The following is a 26,252-nucleotide window of genomic DNA, read 5'->3' on the forward strand; positions in this document are numbered from 1 at the left end:
TGGGAGACTCCTTGTCGTTAGACAAAGCTAAAGATTAATAAAACAGTAACTAGCTCATTGTTCTCAAGATAACACACTGGGAGCATGTTGATTTTAAGCAGTGATCCTTAAATAAACCCAGACAAGGAACAGCCTGAAGTCAAAATACTCTTCACCAAAACAAACAAACAAAGCCAATAGCAGTGAAAAACCACCCTCTCCCCATAAAAACAAACAAACAAACAAACAAAAAACATAAAATACTGCCATAGGAAACAAAGTATTGCTCCTGTAATACTTTTGTGCTGATCCTAGAGTATAGTATAAGTGAAAGATAAACACTTATGGATAGAATCGAGAATTTTACCATTAGTCTTCTTCTGGGGAAATGACACCATTTGGTTCAAAGTCAGTTCAAAAAACCTTCCTGTTTATGGAAAAAGTAGGAGCTGAATTTGAGAACCACTACCTTAAGGAACGAGTAAGACTCTTTGGGATTTGTACTCAGCTTGCTACAGACCTGTTATCTTTTTCTTGTTTTTGTTCCAGACCCCTTAAGTTAAACATTTCCTATCACGATCTTGGTCATGCTCTTCATTTACCTTGCAAATCCTGTTATTCAAATAGTTCAAAGATGAATCAGATGTGCAATTTGTTGAGATTTTACTGCAGGGAACAGAGCTGGTTTCTCTCCCTTTCGCATTGTCCTGCTTACTTCTTGCCCCTTGTGCTTCCGGTTCTTTCCTAGGTGACAACCTGAAGACTTGGGACTGGCCAGGTATACTCTGCAATGCCTGAACGTAGTCCCATAGTCAACAAAACTCATTCACCACTAAGCAAGTCATCAAGGAGGGAAGGGTATAATGAGCCAGCTGCAAAAGAGTGTCTCTTGACTCCAATGACTTAGGTAAAGAACCACAAGGTCATCCCTGTGGTGTAGTTGGCTTATCAGCTGCACGGCTCCTTAGCCTAGAGCCTATCAAGCTTGATTAGAACTCTTCTGCGGTGGGATGGGCTTCACAGAGGTGGGCTGATGGTTTCTAACTGAAGTTTAATTTGTCACGGTGTTGGCCGTTGGTACAACTGTGGGGGTGGGCAAATCTCCCACTCTGTGCTCTGGTAAGCCTCTTCTGGATCCATCCGCAGCACCTATCCTCTCTCTCTACTGTTTCACCTCATGGAGTGTGACCTTAACTCAGTCCTTAACTGTTTTTTTTTGTTTTGTTTTTTGTTTGTTTGTTTGTTTTGTTTTGTTTTTTTTCAGTTTCCTCCAGAGCAGAATCATCCCACAACACAGTTGCTGATCAGATGAGGTCCTATGTGAGGGGACATGTTAAGAGTAGACACTTTATGGGGCACCTGGGTGGCTCAGTGGGTTAAGCCTCTGCCTTTGGCTTAGCTCATGATCTCAGGGTCCTGGGATTGAGCCCCGCATCGGGCTCTCTGCTCAGCGGGGACCCTGCTCCCCCCCTCTCTCTGCCTGCCTCTCTGCCTACTTGTGATCTCTCTCTCTGTCAGATAAATAAATAAAATCTTTTTAAAAAAGTAGACAGTTTATAAAGTACTTTCATCTTGGTTAATCCTGGTTGGAATAGTCAAACAGAATCCACCAAGTTCTGTAAATCTCCACCAGGGGGCACCCGTTCATTCCAAATTCTCCATGCCGTTCTAGTCTGGATTCAGCAGGTGGAATGCCCGTGCTTTTTTTCTTACCCTTAAGTGGCAAGAAAAGGGAGGGTACTGCCTCATGCCCTCTCAGATTTGAGACTGGATATGGCTATCATTTATAATTAGGGCCAGAAAGATCCCTTTCCTTTATGCTCTTAGCAAATAATGCCCTAAATAATCGATTAGTTTTGAAGTCCATTTTTATGGGAAAATTTTATGGTCAGCACTGCAGAAAAAGAAATGGTAAAGAATATATGCATATGTATCAACTACATCAGAGTGTGGTAATGGGGGGAGAGATACTTTGGGGGGCAAAGTCATTGGTAGATGCGGGAACGGTTATTTAAATTATCTTGTTCTAGATGTTTTACAGATATTACTTCACTTGTCCTCAATAACGGGCTGGCAAACTATGACCCACATGTCAGATTTGATTGACTGCTTTTGTAAGTAAAATTTTACTGGAATATGGCCACAGTCATTTGTCTACGTATTGCTATGTGCCTTCACCAGACATCAGCGGTGACCATATGGCTTATGTTGTCTCAGGGATTTACAGTCTGGCTCACAACAGAAAGGGTTTGCTGACTCCTGCTCTATAACCATGTGAGATGGGAACTATTTGCATTACACTGATGAATAAATGGAAACTCAGAAGAATTAAGTAACTAGCCAAAGTCTCCTGTTAGTAAATGGCACACCTAGACCTTGACTCAGAGGCAACTTTCTTTCCAGATCTCTTGCTTTTACTGCCCTAAGTGTACAACAACCTCCCAGTTTATCCAGTGCCCACATGGGCTTGGTGTTTTATCTTGTGGATCTCATTTCTTATCCTAAACCCAGACTACTTTGCAGTGTTTCTGGGACTGCACAATCTAATTTCAGCTTGCCATTCCTGACTCCCTCCTGCTCCTACCCTGGTGAGTGTCACGAGAGTGGAGCAGGTGCTCCCACTGCTTCCCAACACACCCTTGGCTTCTTCACGCCAGGCCTCTTTTTTGATTCCACTGCCTCCAGGTAAATACCCTCCCCCGCCTTCAGCTCCTGTCTCCGGGAATCCCGGCTGGACTGCACATGCAGGCATGATCTCTCCCTCTTCCATCCTGGAGAGCAGTTCTCTTTCCTGTTGATTTAGTATTTATCATATGCTGCCTTGGACGATCTTTTAGATATGCACGTCTTATCTTCTATGGGAGGTTATAAACTTCCTGAGCTCTGAGCTCTAGGACTGTCCACACCTCGCTCCACACCAGGGAGGGTTGCGGGGAGACTGTGTCATCCACGTTGGTACTATGTAATGGCAGGTCCATTTGGCTGATGAGCATTCTTGCATGGAAAGAAGCTCTGTTCACCTTCTCCACAACTCAGCACGTCACTGAAAGCACAATCCTGGCCCATCTGGATATGGGGTGTAAAATGGGATCAGAAGAAGAAAACTGGGGAAAAGTTGCAAAGAAATAAGCATCCTTCCCTTATTTTTTAAATCGAGGACTGCATTATTAGATTTCCCTTCAGGTGCTTTTCCTAGGACAACACAGTGATTAACAGCCTGAGATCTAGAGTCAGACCCAGTTTCGAAATCTAACTTTATCACTTACCAGCTCTGTGACCTTGGGCAAGTTACTGAGCCTCTCTGAGCTTCTGTGTCCTTGAATTTACAATAGAAAAAGTCGTCATGCCTAGTTGGTTTGCTGTGAGGAGTAAATGAGGAGATACATTTAAAGATACATCTTAGCTCAGTCTCTGGCAAATAGGAAGCTCATAATAATCACCAGCTATTATTTCTCCAAAGCTCTGTCCCTAGGTACCAGAGGGAAATGTTTAGGGCACCAGCTCTAAACATTTAGGACTGACTGGACCCTGTCCTCACACTGCTGTGCATGAACCATCCTTCCTGACTGTGTCATCAATACCACAAAGTGGCCCACGGTGATCTGAGGGGTTACCAAGAAAGTAGATGATGGATACCCTGCCCACAGCACCTGTATTTTAACAGCAACGCATGAAGCAGAAAAAACAGATATTTCTTCTCATTCCCTTCTCTCCAAACACCATTTACAGCAGACATGTGGTTTCAAACTGGAGACAGAGTTGAGAAACAATCCTGAGTCCTAGTCTGCTGGTGTAATGCCTTGGGGTCTCTTGGGTAGGAAACTCTCTTGGGTAACAATAGGGTCCTTCATCTGCTATCTCCAAGAGAAACTGCAACTCATTTTTAATCTATGGTATGGTTACCTTGGGGCTGGAGGTTAGTCCCTCCCAGCTATTCCTTTTTTCTCCATACTTCCGTAGCTCTTTATCCGTCCAGAACACACTTGAGATTTCAGATTGAAAAACTGACTCTACTGCAGAATGAGCAATTGGGTTGATGTGAACAACATACAGATAGAGAAGTTTACTGGTATTAACCATGGGCATTTAATCCAGGCTGGTTCGCTGAACTCTGGGTTCACAGCTCCTGTCTCTTTTCCCTCTGTATTTGGTGAGACAATTCAATATGGCCCTTGGAACCATCTGGTGTTTTCTGGTGACTGTGAGGTTTTATCCCTGGCTTCTAGTTAAGACTGCGTTCTACAGGGAGCTGTCTGAATTCTTAGATAGTTATTCCCGGGGCGCCTGGGTGGCTCAGTCGTTCAGTGTCTGCCTTGTTTCAGGTCATGATCCTGGGGTCTTGGAATCGAGCCCCACATTGGGCTCCCTGCTCAGCAGGAAGCCTGCTTCTTCCTCTCCCACTCCCCCTGCTTGTGTTCCCTCTCTCACTGTCTCTGTCCCTCTGTCAAATAAATAAAGAAATAAAATCTTTAAAAAACAAAAAAGAATAGTTATTCCTCTGGTTTCTGTGCCTTCAAAATCTTTCACATAATCCTTAACTTTGAGACCCCAGCCTGGCACACACCCTTGTTCTGATTTTCTGGCATCTCCAAATGGAATCAACCCAAATATCCCAACAGATAGTGTCTCAGGGCACAATCCCAATGAACTATCCACCTCCCACCTGGCACTTCCTTCCACTCGCCCTCCAAAAAAAAAAAAAAAGTCTTGACATAAGATATAATAACTCTCCATAACTCCTCCATTCATTTTTAATGAGTCCACAGATGGACTGCGCCCTTTTTCAGCTGACCTTTTAGAGCTGTTAAACTGGTTTGTTTATATCCAACAGCCAAAGCAAACGACCATGAGTAAAAATCTCACGGCGGGGTGGGGGAGTGGGGGGGAGTGCACTATTTTATCTCTGGAGTTACAGATTCTCTTCCAGGCAGGAGAACACGCAGGTGTAATCAAAACACATAAGGCACAACCATGCCAGGAAAGAATTTCCCATTCTTCCCCGTGGGCTGGTGTGGGTAATTGGTATAAATAATTATAAGTGTTAATGATTACAGCAACTATTCAAGAGTCCATTCGTAACAGATTAAGGGCCTCCAGGAGCAGCCAGAAGAAACAGAAGGTCATACAGCGAATCCCGGAGTAGGAAGAGGAAACAAAGTTAGCGAAGTAAGAGAGAAGACTGTCTTTGAAGTCCTGCACAAAGGATTTCTGGCTTTAGAGTGACCAGAAAGTTAAGCCAGGACCTAAGTGCAGCTGGAGTACTGACTATCGGACCAAGGAAAGTCTACTTAGAGAAGCAGCACCAGGAAAGAGGAGTGAGTTTACAGAAGAGAGCCCACAGGGCCGAGAGCCGACCGAGACTGACTGCCATGCTGGGAAGACAGGAGCTCTCCATCTGCTCTGGGCGGTGTCCGTGTGACCGCGGACCAGTTACTCTGAGTTCTGTGAAAGGGAGGGGGGCGGTTACACAACTCCTTGTGCTTCTGAACCTACTCTGTGCACAGGGCAGCGCTGGCATTCAGTGGGGGAGGTAGGTGAGGATAAGAACAAGGCGAGATTCCTCCCCCAAGAAGCTTCGAGGCTAGCCTGGGAGACAGAATCAAGAACTTGCACGAAACATCTCATGAACCAATGGAAACAGCGTGAAATAGACTGCAGTCTATCAGTAGATGAATGGATAATCAAGATGTGGCATGTGTGCACACGCTGGAATGTCACTCAGCCATAAAAGGAATGAGAGCTCGCAGTCGGCAGCAACGTGGATGGACTTAGAGGGTATGAGGCTCCGTGAAATACATCAGCCGGAGAAAGACAAATACCATATAATTTCACTTATACGTGGCACCTAAGAAGCGAAACAAATGAAAAACGACAACAACAAAAATCCAGAGTCTAAAACACAGAGAACAAATGGGCTGTTACTGGAGGGGAAGTGGGTGGGCTGATAGGCAAAACGGGTGGGGTGGATTGAGAGGTACAAACTTTCAGTTATAAATAAAGAAAGGATGAAGAGTACAGCCCGGGGAACATAGTCTAAAATTTGTAATAGTGTCATATGGTGATAGACGGTGACAACACTCATCGAGGTGGACATTGAGTAACGTACAGAATTGTCGAACCAACATGCTGTACACCTGAAACTAATATAACATTGTATATTGATTGTATTTCAGTTTTAAAAATCTGAATGCCATAGAGCGTGAGTGTTCTGTGGCTCCGTCTATCAGGTCTCTGGGCATCTGGGGTGGGAAATATGGGAAGGGAAGGAGCAAAGACTTTCAAGGGAAAAACAGATGGTAAGGGTTAAAGAATGGAGCCTCAGCCTACAGACTTGAGGCCTGGAAGGCAGATCTAGACCCTGGATTATCTGGCATCCCTTCAAATTTGGAGTCTTTAATAGGGCGGGCTGGTGAACCCTGATGGTTAGTTACGTTAAGAAAAACCAAATCTCTCTTTATGCTCAAATAAAGGGATTTATTATATGTGCAAACTACAGCAGACTATTTTACTTGTTTGGAATTATCTTTTGTGGAGCAGTTTTCCCAGCATCCGTAACTGGAAAGCATTAGTCACTCACACTCACCAAAGGCAGAGATATCTTAGTTGGATATAACTGCACAGTCTTGTTCAAGATATATTTCCTAAAAAAATATTTTTCTCAAATCACTGTGGGAGTAGCAAGACTGCCCGTGGTATGTGAAGAGTGACTTTTCATTTTTCATCTGAATACCTTATTGTTCTAATTCCTTAATAGCAAGGATGGATTCACACTTCTCTTGTATCATCTATAACCCAAACATATTTTTGTACATTTCCTTTCTATTACTTATTCATTGACTTCGACACTCATGAAACACTTACCGCATTTCTGCAATCTTTGTTTTCTCTTCCATTTCCATTTCCAATTACATGACTCCATGGGAGGTATAAAGAAAGGATTTAAATTTATACTTAAAAAAAGCTCTCATTCCCTATGCTTTGTCATACACTGGCTTTAGAATTCAGCTGCCAGCCTCAGGTTTTCTTGGGATTGGGACAAGACTCTAGTTACACCAAGAAATATGCATGTGTGTAGCACAGAAAATCTCCACTAAGGTATATCCACAGACCTGAGAGTGTTTTTATATTTTTATCCAAGGACTCCTTGAGTGAGAATAGAAACAATTCACATCTCATCACTTGTGTTGAGAGTGTTGGTGGAAATCTGAGTTAAATGGCATGGAATCTCTGATTAATTCCCGGGTAGTTTCAGTGCCTCTGTGGATTGTGGCTGGGGCCACTGGCCATGCCCTCCTGGCTGCTTGTCACCATGCTCATGTCACTGAAATGCTAAAGCTCCATTTCCTCATCGGTGTGGAGATTAATATCTACAGAGTCTACCTCATAGGGCCACTTGAAGCTTGGATGATATAATGAACATGAAAACATTTTTGTAAATTGGACAGTGTTGGCTTTTTCTAGGCTGTTATCTCGTGAGAGGGGGAGAATATTAGATTGCTCATGAAATGGTCCAGTGAGAATCCTGACTTACAGCTCTGCTTGGCTTCTCGACAAACACTCTGCTTGAACCCGTGATTCAGGAGACCTAAGCGAGTGGGGTGCTATTGAAAAGAGCACTGACTGGGAAGTATGTGATTTTGGGTTAAGTCCCCAACACTGCACTATACTGAGTTGTATGAATGTGTGTAAATCACTTAACCTCTTTAGTTTCTTTTTCTGTAAGATGAGATGCCTGGACCAAAAACTTTATATATTCTACAAATATGAAAACCATGGTTCCAGACTTCTAAGCTACTCACGATATGCTGAAGTATGCATAGTGCAAGGTCACGGACCTGTCTTCTTCACTGAGGTGCCCTCTGGTGTTATATACTAGGCCTGACCATCTAGTAGGTGCTTAATAAATTCATGTTGAATTTAAGAATGATGGTTCAGTCACGGTAGTAACTGACTTGTAGGGGGTAATTTTACATGTATTTTAATGCAATTCTATTCCTCTCAACAAAGATGAAAGTTTAAATATATAACTCCATGTGGTCAGTAAGAAATATTTTTCTAAGACATTAAATGAATCCACAAATCCAAAAACATGATTCGAATTTTGGCTTCGAGAAAAAAGTCATCCTGTCTTGAAAGGGATATGATATTTGAACTCGGGATTTTCTGGACCTTGTCCATAATCTGTTCCGATGTCTTGACTACATGTTTTCTTCTAGCACCAGATGTTAAGATCTAGGTCAATCAACTGAACTTTTATTCCTCCCTGCCCCCACTGTCACTCTCTCATCCAGGCCTCATTTAGCCTTTCAGGATGCTTTGTGATGGGTGCCAAGCTGTTTCTGGACCCTGAGACTTTACACTTATGATTTCTTTGACCCAGAGTCACCTCCCTCCTTTTCTCTGTCACCTGGCTAGCTCCTACTGTCCCTTTCAGGTTTGGCTGGAAAGTTTTCCAGAAAATGGCTGCTGACCCCGAAGGCTGGGTTAGGTACCAGTAGTACCCTGAATGCTTCTCTAATGCAACGTGTCTACATCATGTCATTTATCACACTAGATTGTTGTTAAGCTGTTAAAGTGAAGGGGAGAAGTCACAGACACTAGAGCTATGCTGTTGGGTGTCCCAAGCCCACTAGTCAGGTAAGATGGCAGGGATACCTCGTACAACCTGCCTTATAGCGTTGTCCAGAGAATTAAATGACTGACAGATTCCTGTATGGGAGAACACAGGTTGACACAGAGTATCATATAATGTTTTCCGATTCTGGTGTTATTATCTGTTTGGTCAACTCAAGCCCATAAGCTCCTTCAGAGCAGAGACCATATTTTATTTACTGTGGTATCCCCGTGCCATAAACACTCCGTAAACATTTGTTGAATGAATGGATTTTTCTTTTATTGAAGCTATATTGGGGGACCCTCTTGCTTGACTGGAGATGAAGCCACAAGGATCGAAGAGAAAAGACGATGAGTGGGGGCGGGGGGTACTAGCCAAGTGGGCGGGAGGTTTAACGCAACCTTATTCAGCATAGGATAAAGTTTTGGTAACACCCTTTAAAAAGCTGTGACTGGTAGTAAAGGACTGGAAAAAGAACATGACAATGGAAGTGATCATTGCTGGCTGTGGAGTTGGCAGACACAAAGACAGTAACCCCGCTTCCTCCTTCAACCTGTGAGGGCTGAGCCATGTTCTTTCCAGTCTGTCTGCCCTTAGAGATGCTTCTTTTCTTAGTTTGTCTCATTACCCCAGTGCTGCGTCCACTGTCCGCACTCTTCCACATGACCCACAGTGACATTCAGGAGCCAGGCCCGTGCCTGATTCTCTAGCCTCTGACTCCCTGCAGGACCATCCTGCCCCACCCTCTCCAGTACGGCCCCTCGGTGTTTGTCCTTGCTGGGAGCGCCCCCCAAAACCTACTTCTCTTCTCCAAGACTCAGCGGTGGTGTCACCCCTGGGAAAGCAACCTCTGACAAGCCCAGTTTCTTCTGGGCCCCGATTGCTTGCCACGTAAGCCCAGTCACAGAGTTCTCTCCCCGTGTGGTTATTGTTCCTTCACCAGATTCGCCATTACTACCTGTGGCTGCCATTTTGGTGTCCCCGATGTGGAGCGCTGGGCACAGAGGGTGCAGGCATGGCTGGAGCTCTGCTGGGTGGAGCTTCCCGGCTCTGGCCTTTACACTCCCACACTGGATGTTCTCATGCTTACCTCATGGGCTTAAATTCAGCCTCTGAGGCTTACTTCTGAATAACCTCGGTCTAATGTAGCCACCCAGAGCCTCCTTATTTGTGAAATAGAGCCTATTTGTGAATGTTAAATAAATAGATGGTTCCTTGTTTATGATGAATTCCATGTAGATGATCAGATCATCTGCAAATAACAGCTTTGCTGCTTCTTCTTTAACGTTTATGCCTTTGATTTTCTTGTCATTTGCGTTGGGATAGATTTCCAGTACCATTTTGAAGAGTAGCAGTGATACTGGCCATTCTTATCCGGCTTCTAATCTTAGGGAGGGGGCGTCTAAAGTTTCTCCATCAAATCAGATACAGATTTGTTTTAAGAACTTAGTGAACTTGGGGTGTCTGGGTGGCTCAGTGGGTTAAAGCCTCTGGCTTCAGCTCAGGTCATGATCCCAGGACCCTGGGATTGAGCCCCGCATCAGGCTCTCTGCTCAGCAGGGAGCCTTCTGCCCGCCTCTCTGCCTGCTTGTGATCTCTGTCTGTCAAATAAATAAATTTTTAAAAAAATCTTTAAAAACTTAGTGAACTAAATAACTTTCTAGTTTCTGAAGTACAGAGGGGACTGAAAGATATACCTTAGCCTACTTTAACCTAATTTTTCCCAGTACTCACAATTTATTTTCCTCACCTCCCCATCCATGAGGGATAAGAGGTTCTAGGCTATTTGGAGCCCAGCAAGGAAACAAAGTCTTGGGCTCATGCTGGGAGAAACATATGTAGGAAGCAGATTGTTCAAGACCTAACCCTCAGCCAAGTAAATCCCAGCAAAAACATCCCCTTCTCCTCCCTCTATTTCCTTTGATCAGATGGAAAATACTTTCGCTTATCCCATCCCCAAATTCTGCTCTAGGAAATAAGATAGTCTTTGATATCTGCATACTTTACTTTAATGAACTCTTCATTTTTTAATACATTATACTTTATTAAAAAGTTTACTTTAAAAAAAGTGGATCTGGGAATGCCTGGGTGACTCAGTCGGTTAAGAACCTGCCTTCAGCTCAGGTCACGATCCTGGGGTCCTGGGATCAAGTCCCACATTGAGCTCCCTATTCAGTGGGGAGCCTGCTTCTTCCTCTGCCTGCTGCTCCCACTGCTTGTGCTCTCTCCCCCTCTCTCTGACAAATAAATGGATAAAATCTTTTAAAATAAATAAATAAATAATAAATAAATAAATGGATCTAAGAGAAGTTGCCCACAGTGAACAATAATACTACTCACAGGTGCTTAAAAAATATTTCTTCATTAAATGCATTCACCAAATACATTTTGAGTTCCTATTATAGGAGCTGAGCCCTGTGCTAGGCTCTTGGGACAAAAGTATGAATCAGAGAGACAGAGACCACACTCTGGGAGTTTCCATGCTAGCTGCAGGAGAGAGACAAAACACAGGAAAACAAAGTTTATTAAAGTGTTTCAAACACGAAGAAAACAAAGGACTGAGAGAAAGAAGGGGAGTCTACTGTAGACAGAGTGGTCTGAGGACGTCTCGATAAGGAAGGGACAGTTAGGTTTAGGGTGGGCAGTAGTTATCCACAAAAGCATAGGGACTGACAGTGGAGAGCCAGCCGGCTCTGGGCAGAGGAGAAAGAAAGGCCTGGCTGTGGGAATGCAAGTTTTCGTTAGGGCTTGAGAAGAAGAAGATAAATGCCACCAGAAAACAAAACAAAGCAGAGCTGTATGTTATCTAATAATAAACAAGCCAAGTTACACAATAACTGCAAGGGCTGAAAATCTTTTGTTTTTGTTATTTATTTTTCAGCAAACATATCAAGACAAGGATGAGACCATGTCTCTTCCAAGTTGGGCACTGACTGATCCTTGTGTGCTGTGTCAATCCAACCCTAGAAGGCGGTCGGTCAGTTTCCCACACACAGTCCTAACCAGCCTGGATGATGGAATTAGGGAGCCGGTACAGGTGTCCACTGACATTTCACTGATAAGCTGCCCAGGTGAGCTCATTCTTGCCTCCCACTCTCCTCCGCCTTGCCTGAGAATTTTCACCATGAGAAACACCAAAACACATTCTCGGAGGACTTGAGTTAGAACTATTTCTGTTGAAGTGGGTAGACATCCAATTCAATTAGATAGATAAATAAACACTGTAATGGTTAGGGATATTTAATCGCTCATGTAACTGACAAGTACAGGGATAGGGTGAGTTGAAGACCTCAAATAAACTTCTCTTTCTTTCTCTGTCTTTCCCTCTTCTCCACTCTTTTCTGTTTGATGCCGCATTCAGGTTCCAACCTCTAGCCTCCCTTCTCTAGCATCTTCAGGTTTTTGCGGTCTTTTCCATTAGCAGCTCCAACAGAGAAAAAGGGTTTCTTTCTTTTTTTTTTTTTTAAATATTTTATTTATTCATTGGACAGACAGAGATCACAAGTAGGCAGAGAAGCAGGCAGAGAGAGGAGGAAGCAGGCTCCCCGCTGAGCAGAGAGCCCGATGCGGGGCTCAATCCCAGGACCCTGGGATCATGACCAGAGCTGAAGGCAGAGGCTTAACCCACTGAGCCACCCAGGTGCCCCGAAAAAGGGTTTCTTTAACCTTAGCTTCTGGGTCAGTTGCCCCTTCTGGATCCCTCGCTGGTCTATGGGAGTGCCGACTGCCTGGCTGGGTTACAGACCTAGCCCTGGAGTTGCATGATTAAGAGGTAGAGGTGGGGAAGGTGAAAGGCTCTTCTAGACAAGACTAAAGCTGAGAGACAGTTTCTCTGAAGGAAAATTAGGGCATTTATTCTAAGAAGGGAAACGCAAGCTGAGCTAGCCAAAAATAAGAGCTGGGTCCTACAGTCTATCTCTTGGCTCGCTTTCTTCCATACACTTGATTTAAAAAATGTCCCCACCTAATAGCCTGTGATGATTCTAAGCATACATGAAAAGCTACTCACACACACTCCAAAGGGAGAGAACTTTACTTTGGGTCTAGTTCCTGGTCCTTGACCGTTAAGTGATTTCTGTTCTGATAGCTCATGGCTAAACTACAGATCTGGTGATGCTCCCCGCACAGTCCGTGTAAAGTGGTAGAAGAAAAAATAGGGCAAATCAACTTGTAGCAAAGGAAAGGGGAAATAATCAGCCGCGAGGCTATCCTATAGGATGCGTTCAACTCTGCTAATTAGAAATAGCAAGAATTACCCGCCGCGGAAAGAACTGAGTTGTCAATGACAGCCAATGGAGCTGTTTCCACTTGAACTCTTGAGAAAGATTCTTATTCATTATTTTCATTGCTGAGCACAACCTCAGTGGGGACTGGGGAGGGTTTCTGTTCTCAGGACTGAACTGCTTTCCCACCCACTTGCTCTTGTAACTCAGCAGTGTTGGGGTTCATCTACACTCTAGACCCTGGCCCGGAGCTTTCTGTCTGTTAAGGAAAAGCCTTATGGTTGATTTCCTTTCCAGTCTTCAGTTTAATGGCCACCATCCTGACCTCTGCCTGGGGGCAACCGGAACAATGAACTGGGACGGCGGAGGACAGACAGATTGGCCTTTTATTCTTTCTTTCTTTTTCTTTTTTTTAAATTTATTTGTCAGAGAGAGAGAGAGAGAGCACACAGGCAGACGGAATGGCAGGCAGAGACAGAGGGAGAAGCAGGCTCCCCGCCAAGCAAGGAGCCCCATGCGGGACTCTATCCCGGGACGCTGAGATCATGACCTGAGCACAAGGCAGCTGCTTAACGAACTGAGCCACCCAGGCGTCCCCAGATTGGCCTCTTGATGCAAGGCTGTATCCTAGTGGTGAGCTCTTTTAATTAGGGTGACCTGCTTTAGAGCTGTCATTCAGGTGTAATTATTAATAGCACCCCTCCCCACACTCCAAATTGTCCCATTTGGGATTATAAATTATATGGTCACCCTACTTAAAATGGGGTTAATTCTTCCCTTTCTCGGACAAGGATGGCACAGCAGGAGTCTGATGCAGACCTGCAGACCCTGGAGACGGTCTTTCCATGATGAGGTTTTTTTTTTTTTTTTAAAAACCTTCCTGCCTTTGCTGTTACTCTGGAAAGGGTGCAGAATTTCCTTTTTTCATCCTGGCATGGCTCAATATATCTGACTCTTGACCATTTAGGTTTGCTGGCTAGAGTCAGAAAGGAGCATCTTTTAGCCAGGCTGTAATTTGTTCCTTCCTGCTTCTGAAGAGGCCGGTTTCAACATGAGCCTGTCTCTTTCTTTGGAATATTTATAAACACTGCAAGCAGTCCAAGGGCTGACATTTGTCCATCAAGACCTCTAAAACTCCACCTTTGAAATGCTGGGACCTGGAGACCTTCTATTCGGTGTTTTTGATGACCTGCATCACCAAGATTTCTAATTCCCCAGCCTGGGACAGGGGGATCCTTCCGCCTCTCACCCTTCTTCAGCTTCTCTAGCTGCCCATTGGAGGATCTGCACTCTAACACCCCATACTCAGCCGAGAGAACCCTCTTGGCTGCAAGACATGGAACGGAAGTCAAAATAGCTTAAGTCCAAAAGGGAATGTTCTGGCTCATCTAACAAGATATCTAGGGTTACCTTGCCTTCAGGAGTGATCAAACAATAACGTAAGGATTTGTTGGTGCGTGGTGTTCTCCATCTCCGTCTCTGTCTGTCTGTATGTTGCATGTGCGTGCATGTGTGCGTGTGTGTGCGCACACGCCCACCTTTCTCAGCTTTGCTTCTTTTAGTAGCTGATCCTTTGTACAGCAATGGAACAAGGTAGTTGATAGGTGATGATTATGCACCCACCACTGAAGCAGAGCCCCTCTCAAAACGGTAAAGGCTAAGCTGGAAAGGGGACTGTTTCCCCAAAGGTGTTGTTACCACAAAAGCGGGAGTGGGGGGAGGATGGATGCTTGTATAGGTAAGGAAACAACAGGTGTCCACCTCATGCTTGTTAAAACATGGAGGCAAATCTCTCCAGGTTCAATTCCCATTTTGAAAAGTAAGGATGAGTATAGTTACCTATTCTATCTCAAAGTGAAGGGGAAAAAAGGCAAGGGTAAAATATTTGTTTATTTTTTTTTTTTAATTATTTATTTATTTAACAGAGAGAGAAAGAGCAGTGGGAGCAGCAGGAGAGGGAGAAGCAGGCTTCCCACTGAGCAGGGAGCCCAGTGTGGGGCTGGATCCCAGGACGCTGGGATCATGACCTGAGCCAAAGGCAGCTACTTAACTGACTGAGCTACCCAGGCATCCCAAATATTCACTTAATTAAAAAATTAAACACAGAGGCTGGGAAGTTAAGGCTTTTCTGAAGTTGCTGTGTGCCTTGGAATCTGCTGTAGAATTGGAAATCTTGACCTCCATCCTGTAACATCAGGGAGCCCTTGTGTCCCTCCCCTCACTCCCTACTCCCTCCCTGAGGGCTTGAAGGGCGGGGGAGGATGCATGACGGCAAGGAAAGGAATGTCATTTCTGTCTGGTCTCAGGCTCTGCCGATATTAGCTGGGAATGTGCAATTTATTAATGTCGATCTGAGCATCTTCAGCAATGATATGTCACAGGAATTAGTTAATTCAACAAGTATTTGTTGAATGCCTGATTTCTTCTCCTTTCTCTCTCCTCTGCCTTCACCCTCTGCCTCTCTCCTAGACCTTTCCCATCAGCTTTCAAGCATCCCCAAGGAGCTCTCATCTTAAAAACTAAACAAACAGAAAGCCCACAAACAGAAATCGTCTTCCCCTTAGACCCTATTTCCTTCCCAGTTACCACCCCCTTCGCAACCAAATTTCACACACGGAGTGTCCCTATTTACTACTTGTGTTTCCGGGCCTCTCTTGTTCCCATTCCTGATTTCGCCTGAACAAAAGAGTTTATGCAAAGAGTGAGACCCTCTGAGAACACAAACCTCTATGTACTGCTCTTTTATAGCACTTAAATGTTATGTGGTAATTGTCTGTGTGATGTCAGCTGGAGTAGGAACCTTTTTTTTTAAAGTAGGCTCTACACCCAGCATGGAGCCCAGGAGTATGAACTTCTTGAGGGTTAAGACAGAGCTTACTCAGTAAATGTCTTACAGTGGAACGTTAACATATGTCTACTCTGGGCATGGTGACTAATGTGTAGTAAGTGTTAAACAGATCCCTACTGAAGTCACCAGTTAACCGGGGTTGGCAACAAAAGAGAGAGACGGTTTTGGTATGGGAGGGAGGTGAGTGAAATTTTAGGCATCTTGAGCTAACTTAGAAACGTAGGAGGGGAATGAGAAGAGTGTGCTATATTGGAAGGCAGAAAATAGCTCTGCTGAGGGCATAGCAGGCCACGTTAAATGCTATAGCAAGTGTTTCCTCTTTTCAAGCTGAACACTACAAGAGGTCGCTGGGTTTGCCAAATGATTATCAATTATCTTTTTTCTTTTTCTTGGTGGTGGTGGAGGAAGGGACAGTTTTATTTTACCAGACTGGGGCACCTGGGTGGCTCAGTGGGTTAAAGCTCAGGTCATGATCCCAGGGTCCTGGGATCGAGCCCCACATTGGGCTCTCTGCTCAGCAGGGAGCCTGCTTCCCTCTCTCTCTGCCTGCCTCTCTGCCTACTTGTGATCTCTGTCAAATAAATAAATAAAATCTTTAAAAAAAAAAAAGTAAAAAAAAAAAAAAAAGAATGTTACCAGACTGCAAACCCTTAGGAAGCAGTGATTTGCAGGGTCCCCCAAATGCAAAGATGACACAAAAATTAATTTAGGTGGACAGTCAACAGGGAGACATGCAATGGGAACTTTGGGGAGGTAGCTGATGACATCGGCACACTTCTCACCATCGCTACACCTTAAATGGATCCAGCCCATCTTATCCCTGTGGTTAAGTATCTCAAGAGAAAGAACTAGAACCGCAACGTGGATGCACTTTTCTTAAGTGCACATTGAATGTGCACATGCGCATTTGAAATGTGAGAGACCGAATGGATAGGCACGGTCATTATGACCCTCTCTCTGGTTACATTTCAAACACATTTTAGAGCATGTTGGAACTCTTCCTTTCCTAGCTCCGTTCATTACATTCTGATCACCCTCCCTAAGGAGAGAGCACTGCTTTTCCTAAGTCTCCATGTGGCCCTTCCCTGATTTTTCCCATGAGTGTCCTGGGTATGCAATTCCAGAATTAGACAGGAATTTGTGGCGGACTCCTGATAGGCTGGCCTGGAAGTGGAGTTCTCTCTTATAGCCAATGCCCAATGTTCATAAACCCCTGATACAGATGACCATACAGTGGTCATCGCGTCTGTTTGTAAGGCGGACGAAACCAAATCCTAAAGGCGAACAAGAGAAAGAGAAACAGAAATTCCAGCATGCTCCTAAGTCTGCAGCACAGATTGTTTTGTTGTTGTTGTTTTACGTGTCTTGGAGTTAATTCATGCAATTTGTCTTCAATCTCTTAATTTAATTACTTTTCTTGAAAACACGCCTGGGACAAGGCCAACATGGGAGAGAACAATGTCACGGGGTCAGGATCTGGAAACAAAACAGGTCTTACGGTTTTAAGGATGAGCACCCAAATCTTAAGGAACCTGAATACCTGGTGAGCAGTCAAGTTCTTTATACCGCCCCCAGCAGGATTCCGGCGGTTTAAAAAAGACAAGGAAAAAGAAAAAGAAATCTATTGAAAAAACAAGTCAACTCAAAAAGAACCCACCCCAAACTTCCCCCATGCGAAGAAATGGCAGCTCTCACCGCGGAGTCCTCCCGCACCCCGCGACAGCTCAGCTACAGGCCACCAGCTGCGGGGGCGGCCGCGTTCGCGAGAGCGGAGTCGCGCTCGGCGGGGCCGCGGGGCGGGGCGGGGCTGCGGGGCGGGGCCGTGGGGCGGGGCCGGGCCCAGGGCTAGACGCCCCTGCGGCTCCCAGTCCTGGAGCGCGAGAGAAGGAGCGAGCGCGTGTCCTCGCGTGCGGAGTGCGCGTGTGGCTGGGGAAGCCTCCGCGCCCGCTGCCCTGGTGGCAGGAAGTCCCGGGGAACTACAAATCGAGGCATGCTGGGAACATTCCCCTGCTCCTCCCAGGAAATGTCCTTTGTCCAGCCCTACAGGAAGCCCCAGTGAGGAGTCAGCCGGGCAGCCAGCCAGCCAGCCAGCCCGCGGCCGCTGCAGACGCCGCCGCCGCAGCAGCAGCACAAGGGCAGACGCGGCGCGGGAGTCCGGCCGGGGCGCGTGCTGCCCTCGCTTCTCGCCGCCGCGCAGGTAGGAGCGTGGCTGCGGCGGGGCTCTCGAGCGGCTGGGACTGGTCGGGCACCCGACCCGACCGCTGCGGGGATGGACTGTGCGCCCGCGAGCGGGTGGCGGAGAGGCTGGGCGAAGTTGTGCGGCGCGCGCTGGACCGCTGTCCGCTCTCCCGGGGCGCAGGGGCCCCGCGCGTGTGGGGTGCTCTTGCGGCCCCGAACCCGGTCTGAGCTCCCTCCGGGGTCTGTGGCGAGGGGCGGGGAAGAGGCGGCTGAGACGCTAGGGAGGAGGGGGCAGAACGGCGAAGGCGGGTGGGACCGTCCCGCCGACCACCGAAGGGGGCATCCGAGACCCTCGGAAAAACGAAGCCCAGGGAGGAGCTTGGAAGGCAAGGAGAAGGTGAAGGGCTTTGTGTGCAGCTGCGGACAGGGACCGAGTGTGCTTCCCTTCCCTTGTCTGTCTGCGCCCCCAGCCCGACTCGAGGCTGGAGGGGTGGGGGTGGGGCACTTCACAGAGGGGCAGCGGGTCCTCTTGGGTCCCTGTGCTATGTGTTCCTCCTTTGCCCTCTCCGCTGCATTCTAGCCGACTCACATCAGCGGCTTGGGCTGCCATCAGACTGGGCAAATGGCACAATAAGGATGAGTGGGTGGGAAATGGGCAGCAGCTCGTCGCCCCGTTTATCTGTGGTGGACTTCCCAACCCCAGATGTCCATGTCTGCCGGTGGTGGGTAGCGGGACAAAGCTGATACATTCACCCAAGGATAATGCTGTGAGTGGAGGCATGGGGGTGAGACGCGTGTTGGGAGGAGAGGGCGAGTGAGAAGAGGTTGAGGTAGGAGAGCAGCGGCCGCAGGGGCGCTGAGTGTACCTATGAGCCAGTGTACATTCTGGCCAGGCTTCGAGAATAGGGTTACCACTTCCTCTGGGACTTTCCACGATTTTCCTTTTTCCTCACTGCCCCCCCCCCCCCCACCCCAGGAGTGAATCACCCATCCCTTGCTACAAGGAGCGCTAGGCTGGGTTCAATTTGGGCTTGTTGTATTCCCGCTTTTATAGCGGACTTATTTGTCTTTTACCTGGGGTTGGGGGTGACATGAATACGCCGCATCCCCTCTGGCCTTATGCTCTTCCCTGGGGGACTGAGGGTGTGGTGAAGGTGGTTGGATAATGGCTAGCAAGTTAATAGTCTTTGAGGAGCTGTGATGGATGAGTGGGCAACTTTGAACACGGCCCAAGTGTTATTGCTGTATCTGAACTTACTTGACCAAGGCCTCTGGTTCTCCTTTTCCCCTTCCCGTCTTTTTTTTTTTTTTTTAAATGCCGTATCCAGATGGTTACCTCTTTCTCTTAACAAGACAATACATGGATATTAGTTAATGTGGAATATATTTTAAGAGCCAGATGGACCTTTAAAAATGACACTTGGTGGTGAGGCAGGAGCACCCAAGGCTCATGGTTAAGGAGGAGGTGGTAGGGCAGAGCCCTGCACCTTGTATAAAGGGTTTGTAGGGAGAAACACACCGTTTACACTGATTTCTGTAGGAGAAATGAAACTTCTGAAGGTAAGGTAAGAATGGGGGGTTGGGGGAGAAACCCAGGTGTCCAGGCTGAGGGCCTGAAGATGGCAAAATAAAGGGGGAAAGCTCTGTCAGTTTGGAAGATGATTTCGAGTTGGAACATCTTGGCTTTGTGTGCGTGTGCGTGTGCAAATGTTGGAGGTGGAGGTTGTTGTTGGGGGAGAATTTGATGTCAGAATTCCAGCTGGGCCCCCAAAGAGAATAAGATGGCACCAGAGTGAAGCAGAATCATAAAAGGGAAGTCAGGCCACCCTTTACATTACACACAAAGGGAAACATTGATGGCCTTCAAAAACCATTGGGATTAAGGAGGTGAATGGAAACAAATCAGACTGGGGCAAACGAGCTGGTGCAGCTGGCCTGAGGCAGTGGTATGAAGCTGACCCCACCGAAGGTTGTATGACTAAGGCCGATGGAGTTGCACCACATTTCCTCCCCCACCCCCCCCCCAAAAAGCTCCTTGGATTTCCTCAGAATCTACATGTTTGCCTCATTTCTAGCATCTGGCTAAGGGAAAGAGAAAGGGCAAAAATCGATGGTAAGGAGGATAAATTAAGACAAGAAAGATATTGCCTGCTCATGGAGGGTGGGAACCCCTTCCCCCAAAACTGCAGAGCCGTTTTAAGAGGTCTGGAGCCTGAAGCTCTGCCAGTGCTATGTGGGCTTTTCTTTGGATCTAAGATCCGATTTCTTTTCCTTCTCCCCCCACCCCCCACCCCTCCTGAACAGGTTTCTTAGCACTATGTAATGTTAATGTACTCAGTATAGTTACCTCCTTAGCTGGGCATACAAAACCTTTCACGATTCTGGGCCCACCTATTTCCATTGGATCCAGGGCACCCCAAAATACCTACCCATTCTTGCAACAAACAGCTCCCCATTTCCAGACGCCACAGATAGACTTCCCCCAGTGTCTCCACCGCGTTAAATTCCATGCTTGTTTGGCGTCCCTGCACAAGCTCTGATTAGTTTCTGCAAATCCTTGCCTATCTGATGTAGCACCCATCTAGAAGGCTTCCCAGACCTCCCAGTGAGAGTTCATCCCATCCCCATGGTACTTTGTATGCTTGGGATGTCTCCTACCTCTGTTTGTCCTTGTGATAGCTAGATGTTAATTTTATGCCCTTGGGACTGTAAACCCCTTGAGGGTAATGGCTTTCTCTACCTGGTGTTTTATACCTAGCAGTGCAGAACAGATGTTTCTTTGAAATGCATGAGTAAATGAGGAATGAGTGAAAGAATGCATATGTCTTAATTTATCTCTTTCCTTTTCTATAAAAAAAGGGGTGAAGCCTTTCTCAGACCTGTGAGGATTCCTCGCAGTTGTGAATCCAAGTCATCTGGGTCATGAGAGTCTCTGGTGCTTTTCCGTGTGCTCTTGGATTAAGAGGCCCTAAAAGGATCCATCACAGTGTCTAATACAACGACACTCATTAAAAGTTTGTTGAATAAGTTCTTTGCCAGCCTATGTTTTCGAACTCTTATAGACAGGGTACAGAATCGATTAATCCCAGGTGGGTAATTAGTGAGTTTCCGCCCGGCTCCTGGACTGAAGAAGGTGACTGTTCTCTCTCAGTTGTGCAGGTGAGATGTACTTTCTAGAAAGCAGCACCAACAAAGGCTGTCCTGGTATTTGGCCATGAAGCCACTGACATCTGTCATGTTGCTTTGATTTTTATAGTCCAAGCCATCTACCAGGATTAAAATGTTGTATGTAAAAGTGCAAGGCAGATCAGACTCTCAGATTTTCCCCAAAGGTGCTGCTGTTCTGTAATCCCTCACTTAACCCTCACTGGACTGCTTTTTGCATTTGATGACAGCAGCAGATAACTGTTTATTGAACATCTATGTATCGACTATTGAACTGGGTAATTTCCATACATTGCCCTAATCTGATGACTTATGTAGTATTCTCTCCATTCAAAAATTGAGGAAGTGGAGGGTCAGAGGGAAGTTAAGAAACTTGCTCTAAGTCCCAGTTTCTGATCTGGAAATAGGCTGGAAATTTGGGTCTGTTGACTCCCAATCCTGTTCAGAATAGGTGGATCTTTGCTTACCCTGGGAGAATATTGCCAGGTCTCCCTTCCTTTTTCCTCTGAGATCCCTCACTTTCCAAATTTCCTACCGGGAACATTGTTGGGTTTTTAAATTCATCCTACTAGATCTCATTCTTAAAGGCCCTGGTTTTTCATAAATTCCTTATTCTTATGCCCTTAAGCTCCCGTGGGTGTCAGTTCGAAAGCTCAGGTTCAGAACCCCTAATAAGATCTTTGAGCACAGGGGCACCTGGGTGGCTCAGTGGGCTAAAGCCTCTGCTTTCGGCTCAGGTCATGATCCCAGAGTCCTGGGATCGAGCCCCACATTGGGCTCTCTGCTCCGCGGAGAGCCTGCTTCCTCCTCTCTCTCCCTGCCTGCCTCTGTGCCTACTTGTAATCTCTGTCTGTCAAATAAATAAATAAAACCTTTTAAAAAAAAAAAAAAAAAGAAAGATCTTTGAGCACAGAACTGTTTGCCTGGAATCCTTTTCCTTTCTCTCCCAGCCTATCTGAATTCTTTCTGTTCCTCCCTCCTGGCCAAGTCTTACCGTATCTAAGCCGCCTTTCTTGACACTCCAGGTCACATGCAGCCTCTCGAATTTTTTGCGTTGTCTGAAATACCTGGAGCTCAGTGTCTTCCCAATGAACACAAACCTGAATAAGCCCGCACCCCATATGGGAACATTTGCATATTCCCTGCTCATGGCAGGAACCGTATGTCCAGAACACAGCCTGGCATACAGTGGACCTTCAGGAACTGAGTTGAGTTGACCATAAATTGGTAATGACTGACAGTGCAGAAATGTAGACATGAAACATCATTTGCATGTTGACAGTTTGGGAGACAGGTCAGAGGGATCGTTTTCTTAGTTAATTTTCATGTGACTGCCACAAGAAATAAGCACCTTCTGGGAGCCTGGGTGGCTCAGTCAGTTGAGCGTCCAACTCTTGATCTCAGCTCAGGTCTTGGTCTTGGGGTCGTGGTTCAAGCCCCATGTTCGACTCCATGCCCAATTTAAAAAATTAAAAATAAATAAATAAATAAATAAAAAGCACCTTCTGGAAATATGCCAAAGCAGACCTGTGTGTTGCTGAGTTTCCCGAGCTTGAGGTTGACTCAGACATCACTGTTAAGTGATTATGGTGTTTTATTGAGGTAGTATTGGGGGGGGGGGCTGGCCTCAATGCCTGCCCCCTTGATGTCATGCCCACCTCTCCATAATCTTGTAGGAAGGGCCTTTTGTTGCACATCTGAGAAAATCAGAAGTTTCCTTCTGCAGAAACAGTTTGGGGAGGCAAGAGGTAAGGCTAAGGTGAGGAAGGAATTAATTCCTTTTTTTACCTCTGGGGGAGTAGCATCACTTGGGTGGGATATGGGATTGGGCGTTATTGTATCATGTATTAATGGGGAAGGTAGAAAGGTCAGCCGGCTTCTCCTTTTCTGGTAGAAAGGTGCTTACTCACCACAAGAGGCTGAATCCAACTCCAGAGGCTGACTGTGCCACCTTTTCCCCTAACCTCAAGGCAACACAGCACTTTGGAAGCCTGCATACAAACACAGTGTGCTGTGGGTTGTCCTTAAGCACATGAGTCATTTTAACGGCAAATAGGATAGTAGTTGCCATTCCTGCATTTGTTCAGCCATTCACTGTGTATCCATAGCCTGGCAACAGTGTTACAGCTAGGTGTGGGGAAGGACATGTGCAAGTCTTCGTGTCCCTTCCTGCAAAGGGTGAAGTGTGCATCTTATATATATCCCTATAGGTGCAGCTTTAATTTGCTAAAACGTATGTAGTTAGGGGGGAAGGGCGTACTTGTATTCTGAGAGGCATTTTAAAGATTTTATTTATTTATTTGAGAGACAAGAGATCTCAAGTAGGCAGAGAGGTAGGCAGAGAGAGAGGGAAGCAGGCTCCCTGACAAGCAGAGAGCCCGATGTGGGGCTCTGTCCCAGCACCCTGGGATCATGACCTGAGCCCAAGGCAGAGGCTCTAACCCACTGAGCCATCCAGGCGCCCCCTGAGAGGCATTTTAGATATGTATTGCCTTCCAAGAACTTTTCTTAGGGTCATATCCTAAGTTAGAAAACAGGAACCATTCTACCTGGGTCTTATTAATAATAAATGTGTCACTTTTATTGTTTCGGTGCTGTGCATATTCAAGTGGTTAGCACACCTTTGATGCCTGATAACAGTTAGGCAGGACACCACTGGAAGAACATACTGCCCTTTGTTGCCCCCTGGCCCCCCCGCCCCCCGCAACCTGGGAACCTTTGTATATTTCAAATCATCACTGTTATTTTCTTTTGTAGTCTTTTTTCTCTTTTTTTGATAATCTCTTAGGCAAGTATCAGCAGTGATTTCTGTTAGCAGTAGGTGGTTTTGAGAGCAATAGATTTTGGGGGTACCTGGGTGGCTCAGTTAAGCGTCTGCCTTTGGCTCAGGTCATGCTCTCAGAGTCCTGGGATCAAGCCCCCAGTGGGGGCTCCCTGCTCAGTGGGGAGCCCGCTTCTCCCTCTCTCTTTGTCCCTCTGCCTGCTCATGCTCTCGTTCTCTCAAATAAATAAATAAAATGTTTTTTAATAAGTGGATTTTTGGGGCACCTGGGTGGCTCAGTGGGTTAAGCCCCTGCCTTCGGCTCAGGTCATGATCTCAGGGTCCTGGGATCGAGTCCCACATTGGGCTCTCTGCTCAGTGGGGAGCCTGCTTCCCTTCCTCTCTCTGCCTGCCTCTCTGCCTGCCTCTCTGCCTACTTGTACTCTCTCTCCGTCAAATAAATAAATAAAATCTTTAAAAAAAAAAAAGTGGATTTTTAAGATTATTGCATTAGAATGTAACCTCCATAGAACAGAACCCAGAATAATGGGTAGTAGCACATGGTAAATGTTCAGTAACTGTTGAGCGAATGAATGTTATATTTTAAAAATATTTCATTTTGATTTTTTCCCAATAGTGCGTCATTGCCAGTTTTCTACAGTGAGTTGTGGCACAGGGTACGTGCTTATGTGCTCTATAAGCAGAGGAAATAGATATAATTTTGTAAAAGGTAGCCTTTATTAGTAGAGCAGTTTTAGGTTCACAGCAAGATTGGGCACAAAGTACAGAGAGTCTCAGTGTGGTCTATGGCCCTAAAAATGTACAGCCTGCCCCTTTATCAACCTCCCATATCAGAGTGGTGTGTTAAATCCATGAACCCATATTGATACATCATTATCACCCAAAGTCCGTAGTGCATTTTAGTGCATTTTGGGGTTGTACATTCCATGACGGTTTTGACAAATATGTAATGACATGCGTCCACCACCCTAGTATCATACGGAATAGTTTCATGGCCCTAAAACATCCCCTGTGCTCCACCTGTTCATCCTTCTCTCCCCTCTAACTCCTGGCAAACACTGTTCTTTTTTACCATCTCCATAGTTGGCCTTTTCCAGAAGGTCATATAGTTGGAATCATAGTGTATGTAGATAGAGCCTTTTCAGATTGGCTTCTTTCACTTAGTAAGAGACATTAAGGTCCTCCCATGGCTTGTCATGACTTGCTAGCTCATTTCTTATTAATTAACTCTGAATAATATTCTGTTTTCTAGAGGTACGGCAATTTGTCCATTGATCTCTTGAAGGACATCTGGGTTGCTTCCAAATATTGGTGATGGTGCATCAAGCTGCTGTAAACATCCACATGCTGGTTTTAAGTGTAGACAGAAGTTTTCAGCTCATTTCTATAAATATCAAGGAGTGAGAATATTGGATTATAGGGGGCAAAATGCTTATTTAGTTTTGTAAGAAACTGCCGGTCTCTCTTCCGAAGTGGCTGTCCCATTTTGCGTTCTCAGCAGCAGTAAGAGAGAGTTCCTGTTCCTTCACATCCTCACCAGCATCTGGTATTGCCAATGTTCTAAGTTTTTTTGCTATTCTGATAACTGCGTGGTGGTATGTCATTGTTGTTTTAATGCATAGATCCCTAATGACATATAACATTGAACAGTTTTTCATAAGGCTTTTTTGCCATCTATCGATCTTTGGTGAGCTGTCTGTTTAGATCTGTTGCCCTTTTTTAAGTCAAGTCATTCATTTTCTTACTGTTAAATGTTAAGGGTTCTTAACATATTTTGGATAACAGTTCTGTATTGGATGTGTCTTTATATTTTCTCACAGTCTGTGGTTTGTCTTCTCATTCTCTTGATACTTTTTTTTTAATATATATATGAACTTTTCCTTTTTTTTTCTTTTTGATGAGTGTATGTCGCCAGTTCTTTTTTTTTTTTTTTTTTTTTTTTTTTTTTTTTTTTTTAAGATTTTCATTCATTTATTTGACAGACAGAGATCAGAAGTGGGCAGAGAGGCAGGCAGAGAGAGAGAGGGAAGCAGGCTCCCGCTGAGCAGAGAGCCCGATTCGGGGCTTGATCCCAGGACCCCGGGATCATGACCTGAGTCGAAGGCAGAAGCCTTAACCCACTGAGCCACCCAGGGACCCCTGCCAGATCTATTTTAATGTAAAACCAGCCTACCCCAGAAATGAGAAATCACATGAGAAATAAACCTGAAGAAATGCTCCCCTGCTTTTTTTCTTTTTTTAAAATAAGGTAAATGTCAGTTGAATTCTACAAGACTGTGGCCTCAGTCTGGATTAGCTTGGGGGCACTTGCTATGAGGAACTCTTTAATTTGTTTCCCTATTCGCTACTAGGTATTGTGTGTATTGATTGAATTGGTGGCTTGGTGACTATTTCTGGTCACCTATTTTCTGTAGAGCATGTACCCTTTTTACAAATTCCTTCAAGAGCCTATGTGTGTCTCAG

General features: G+C 45.6%; 1 protein-coding gene across 1 annotated transcript in view; it reads left to right on the forward strand.

Annotated features, from left to right (window-relative positions):
• Positions 1-17,506: 17,506 nt before the first annotated feature.
• The window catches only part of ZNF697 (zinc finger protein 697), a 32,692-nt gene continuing 23,946 nt past the window's right edge, over positions 17,507-26,252 (forward strand). The window contains exon 1 of the mRNA XM_032302205.1: positions 17,507-17,861. The gene's annotated coding sequence lies outside the window, so the exon portion shown is untranslated. The remainder of the gene's footprint in view (positions 17,862-26,252) is intronic.

This window comes from Mustela erminea, chromosome 10, assembly GCF_009829155.1.
Source record: "Mustela erminea isolate mMusErm1 chromosome 10, mMusErm1.Pri, whole genome shotgun sequence".
Lineage (NCBI taxonomy): Eukaryota > Metazoa > Chordata > Mammalia > Carnivora > Mustelidae > Mustela > Mustela erminea.